We start from the raw sequence: 6382 nt of genomic DNA on the forward strand, positions 1-6382 counted from the left end.
CCAGATCTCAGTCTTCTTATTTCTCCCTCTCTCCTAGTGGAAGGTTCTGCCCTCCAGCACATCACAACTGTTAGTCTAAGCATCATAACAAGGTTGACAATCAGGCATTGTTATAAAAAATATTAACTTCCCATTCCCCCTTCCCTAAGGCTCTGGGCTCATATGAACCAAATTTTTTTGTAGAGACTTGACCTCAACTGCATTAGTTTGTCTGTTTTGGATAATTATGGTCTGATCCTAGAGCAAAATTCTAAGGAAATTTCTTTCTTTTTTTAGGTATTTTCAACACAACCTTATTCTTGTCTGTCCAGAATTCTTAACATTTTCTGAACCATAGACCCTTCAGGCAGTCTGGTGAAACCTATGAACCTATTTGCAGAATACCAGCCTAAAATAAAGTCCATAGCATTACCAAGGAAGCCAATTATGTTAAAATATAGTCATCCAATTTTTAAAAAAGGCTTAAACCCCAGGTTAAGAACTCACAATGAAGAAGGAATGAGTATCAGAGTAATAAACAGAACATTGTCCCTGAACTTTGTGACTGGACAGACTCAATCTTAGATCTGCAACTCAAGGGGTAAGTAACTGTATCCCAAACTGTTAAATAATGAGGTGCAAAATATTAATTATATAGTTTAAACTGCTTGTTGTTGTTTGTCCTGTTTTGAAGAGGACCAATGCCATCCCTGGTGGCTTCTTGACTTCTTGGTGAATTGGATTTAAGTGAGGTAGAATTGCTCAAAGTTTTCAGCCTCACTGTCTTCCTGAGTCAATGACAGCACAAAAGTCAAGATGACTGCTGCTGGTCCAGGAGGCAATGAATGACTTTGACCCAGCTCTAAGTGCAGCACAGTGCCTGCTTCCCCCTCCTTCTTGGCCATAGGAACAAATGGTTCTCATCTACCCATTCCCCCAAGGGAAGCCTTCACATGCTTGAGGTAAACATTCTCCTAACTCACCCACAGATTCGAGCCCAGCCTGTCAGTTACCCCCAACCTGATTTATTCTCTCTGCCCAGATGGTTTACAGGGTGTGGCGGCTGCTCATGCTATACCTTCTTGGAGCCACAGGTGAGAGTTGGATGAAAAGTGAACACCAAAGCTGAATAGAGCTCAGCACGTCCTCATCCCAGAGGTGCAGTGCTCTTGGAACACTCCATAGGCCCCTTGTTAAAACCACGTCTAAACTGCTGCTTTTAGTCTTAAGGTCATTCATTTACTTGGCATCCCAAGGATCTGTTCTGCTCAGATAGAAAATAGAAGGGAGCACTCTACACCAGTATCATCACAAGGCAGTTCCCTATAAACCTGAATCTCAGGCTCTGGCCTTCAGCTTCATTTTCCCATAGGCTCTCACTTCCATCCCATTTGTCTGAGCAGTCAGACTGTGCTGCCAATGCAGGATCCATGACAACCTCTGGAAGTGCTGTCAGAGAACAGGCATGGCAACCAACTCCAAATTAGGATTCCCAATACATTTTCTTGAAGACTAAAGAAGGGCTTGTCCAAGGTGTCATTGTTGAATGAAAAGTGATAGTAGTGGAAATGGGCTTGTTATGGAACACGAGGGACTTGGGCTGTTTTGTCTTTAATAGCTACTGTGTTACCACACAATACAATAGGATGTTTCCATATATTCGTATCAGATGTGGATGCCAGTTAAACCACTGTGGTGAATAACTATCAGCAGTACATTATGCATTATAATGGCTCCTTGATCTTGGGAAGAATTACTGTCTCTTGGACCATCAGATTTCTAGTGACAAGCTGTGTTCCATATCTTAAATTTATTATCACCTCTGATCATATGGAACAGGAGAATTTGGACCTTAACACTCATGATGCCATATAACGTTTTCCAAATTTGCCAATGAATTTTTTTTCAAATATAGTGTCTTTTTTTTAGCATCTCCATCACCAAGAAATACAAGATTGAACCAAATTTTTTGTTCTCTTTGGACTGTCATGGTGATTACTTTTCCGGCAGGGTCTCCATCCTCCTCTTTCTTCTGTAGTGGAGAGACAACGACAATGACATTTGCAATCAGAAGACCAACATTCCAATATGACTTCTGCTCCTAGGGCCGAAGAAACTGGGCCTCAGTTTCTTAATCCGTTGAGTGAAGGGATTGGATTAGGTTATAACTAAACTCTCTTTCAACTTTAAAATACATAATTCAATGATCCTTCCATGGATCATCCATGGCTAATACCCGAGGTCTTTGTGGTAAGGTTGTGAAGAAACTGAAGATAGATAGATAGATAGATAGATAGATAGATAGATAGATAGATAGATAGATAGATAGACAGACAGACAGACAGACAGACAGACAGACAGACAGACAGACAGACAGACAGACAGATAGATAGATAGATAGATAGATAGATAGATAGATAGATAGATAGATAGATAGATAGATAGATAGATAGATAGATAGAATTTATATAGTGCTTTAAGATTTGTAAAACCCTTTACAAATATTATTTAATTTCATCTTCACGGTGACCCTAGGAGGCAGGTGATATTATTGTTTTTACAGATGAACAAACTGAGACAGTGGAGTTCTTTGCCAATGTTAGAGCTATTAGACTGAAAAATTAAAAAGTTTGAATTCCAGAATGGAAAGAGGAGAAGAAGGAATAAAAGGGGAAGGAGAGTCCTGGAGTTGGCAGATGATCAGCAGAAACATCCTGCCCACAATCATGATTTAACTTGGTCTGAGAAATAAAGAATCAGACCAAATGAGGGAAATTCAGTGTGGATCAGGAACAAGATAGGGTGGACACACATAGAGAAGTATTATGTCTAGTGCAATCTGGAAGAAGTAGAACTGGATGGGGATGGAAAGGCTTTGAGTGACTGGATTCAGACCTCTAGAAATGAAGGAACGCCTTATCTCAGTCTATCTTATCTACTAAGATGGACAAAGTTGTTCATTGTAACCATTCTGTGTATCTGTAACTATCAGCTTAAGGATTCAGTCACCCAGTTCCATGAAAGTAACAGGATCCCAAACTTCATTCTACTTGGACCTATCTGTGACTGAGATAAAGGCAGCTTTACACCCACACAGTGATACCTGCACAGCTCTTGGATATCTCCTCTTTTTTCTCTCTTTTTCTTGGAGGCTGTCTCTACCATGTTTGCACAGACACATCTTCAGTCCTTCCATAGAATCATTGTCACAGTTGGGAGGGACCTCAAAGGTGGTCTAGTTCAACATTCTGCCCAAATTTGTAATCCCCTCTACAACAATTGCCCAAAGTGGTTGTCAAGGGTTTGCCAGAAGACTCCCCATGACATTTAATCCAAAGACTTCTTCAGTTAAAAAGTTTTTGTTTAAAGAAAACCAGTGCAACCAAGATTAGAAGGAAAGCAGAACGTTGCAAATCGCTCTTTACAGCAAATGTCTCTGACAAAGACTTCATTTTGCGAATATATAGGGAATTGAATCAAATTGATAAGAATACAAGCCTTTCTCCAACTGAAAAATAGTCAAAGGATATGAATAAGTAGTTTTCAGATGAAGAAATCAAAGCTATTATGCATATGAAGAAGTGTCCTAAATCACTCTGGATAGGAGAAATGCAAATTACAACAACTGAGCTCCCACCTCACACCTATCAGATGGGTTGAGATGAAAGAAAATGAAAATCATAAATATTGGAGAGGGTGTGGGAAAATCAAGACATTCATGTCCTGTTGGAGGAGTTGTGAACTTATCTAACCATTGTGGAGAGCAATTTGGAACTCTTCCGAAAGGGCTATAAAATTGTGCATCCCCTTTGATCCAGCAATACCAGCACTATGTCTGTATCCCAAAGAGATTATAAAAAAAGGGAAAGGACCTACATGTACAAAAATACATATAGTAGCCCTATTCATGTGGCACAATATTGAAAACTGATGGGATGCCCTTCAATTAGGGAATGGCTGAACAACTTGTGGCATATGAATGTAAGGGAATAGTATTTTGCAGTAAGAAATGATGAACAGGCAGATTTCAGAAAAACCTGGAAAGATTTGTACAAACTGATGCAAAGTGAAATCAAGCAGTAAAATATTGTACATATTACCAGAAGCATTGTGTGATGACCTGATCCAAGGCAAGTGAGAAGGACTCAGGGAGAAAAATTCTATCCTCATCCAGATAAAGGTCTCTGAATGCAGATTAAACCATACAATTTCCACTTAATTTATTCTTTTTGTTGTTATTTTTCATTTTGGTCTATTTCTTTTTTCTAGACCTTGACTAATATGATATGTTTTACATGATAGTACATGTATAACATATCAAATTGCCTACCACTTTTGGAAGAGGGAAGGGGAGGGAAGGAGAAAAATTTTGAACTCAAAATCTTGTAAAAATGAATGCCAATAATCATCTTGTCATGCTACAGAGAAAAAATACTATTAAAAATATGGTGAGAAAAATGCGTATAATGCTTGCTCTCAAAGAATTTTCATTTTAATTGGGGGAAACAACACTTAAGGAAGAGTTCAGCTGCAGGACAGAGACCCAGTGGTCCTTCACACTCAGTGGCAGGGCCAATGAGAAGTCCCAGAATTTTTTTGCATAGAGCTACCATGTTCAGAGTTAGGAATAAATTTCTTGTCCCCAAGTACGTTTGCTACCATGATGCCTCATCCCTCTCAAAACCATTACAAAACAGTTTATTTGTGCGTTTTCTTTTGTATTCAAAACAAAACTGTGAAAGAGAAAATGAAAACATTTAGACACAATTGAAAAGCAACAACAAAGTGCAGAGGGCATTAGCAGCTGGAGGAATTAAGAAAAGCTTCGTGTAGAAGAAGATGGTGCTTAAGCTGCAACTTTATGGAAAAGCAAGATTTACAAAGATGGAGATGAAGAGGGAAACATTTAGGCATGGAGTTTGTAAACAGGAGATGGAGTACCCTGTGTAAGGAACAGAGAGAAGACCAGTTTGACTGGATTGCCTTAAGTAGGAAGAAAATTAATGTACAAAGAGACATGAAGGAGTCATTGTATTGTGAAGGATTTTAAAAGCCAAACAAAAGAGTTTGTATTTGTATCCTAGATCTAAGAGGAAAACTCTGGAATTTATGAAATGGAAGGTAACATAGTCAGATTTGAACCTTAAGGAAAACGACTTTAGCAGCTGGGGAAGATGGATTGGAGAAGGGAAGAGAAGTGAGGCAGAGGGACCAATTAGGTAGTGGCTGCAATAATCGAGGCAAGAGATGAAGGGATTCAGGTGGTGGCTGTGTGAACAGAGAGAAGAGGCCTGATTCCACTGATTCTGTGAAAGGAGAAATGTCAAGATTTGTCTCCTGACTGACTATGTGAGAGTGAGGAGTGAAGGGTTAAACTGAGTGAGAACCTTTGAGACTTGGAAGGATGATGATGTCCATGATGAAAGCAGGGAAGTTGGGAAGAGGGGTGAATTGGGGAGAAACAATAATTAGTTCTGTTTGGGTCATATTGAATACGAGATGTTGTGGGGACATCCAGTTAGCAATGTCCAATAGAGAGTTAATAATGTGGGACTGAAGCTCAGGAGTGAGGTTAGGGCTGGACATATAGATCTGGGAATCATCAACACAGAGTAGGTCATTAACTGCTTGGAAGATGATAAAATCCTAAGAAAGCAGAGAAAGAGTGGAAGGTCTAATTTAGGTCCCATTTAGCATATCAGGGATAACTTCTAAGAACAGGGTTATTAACTTGGTGTCTTTGGTAAAGCTAAGGCACAACTTGTTTATTTTTGCCCTGAAAACAGGTGTACACGTACTATAGACTGCCTTTCCTAATTCTTTTTTTTTTTCATGTCATCATTAAAATGAGTATGCATAAAAGCCTCCACTTCACTTCCTTTCCAGTATATCACCATTGTGTGGATGTGACTAGTTTCTCAAAGGCTTTGCAAGGGAAGCCCAGGCTCTAGCATGCTCCTATCAATCTAGGAAGTCCAGGCCCAGTTATAGGGCTCATTGTTAGAGAACCAGCCCTAGCTAAGAGCACAAGAGCTCATCATCATATATTAGCCATTGGGTGATGGTTGTTTTGGCCATAGTAGCTTATCTTTGGAATCTATGCATTGGTTACTGTTTGTACTGATTTGGGGGCTACTCCATACTATTGAAATCACAGAACTTTTTTGCTGGCCTCAACCCCACCCTCTGCAGATCGTAAGCCCCTTGAGAGTATGTAAAGCCAGATTTTTTTCTTTGTATCCTTAGCAAAATGCCTTATGTAAGAGCTTTATTAGAAATACTCTTTTTTAGGTCATTCGTGTACAATTGTATTAAATATATTTCCACATTAATCATGTTCTGCAAGAAAAATCAGAATGAAAGGGAAAAACTGCAAGAAACAAAAAGCAAAAAAAATATAAGC

The sequence above is a fragment of the Notamacropus eugenii genome, chromosome 2 (genome assembly GCF_028372415.1).
Source record: "Notamacropus eugenii isolate mMacEug1 chromosome 2, mMacEug1.pri_v2, whole genome shotgun sequence".
Lineage (NCBI taxonomy): Eukaryota > Metazoa > Chordata > Mammalia > Diprotodontia > Macropodidae > Notamacropus > Notamacropus eugenii.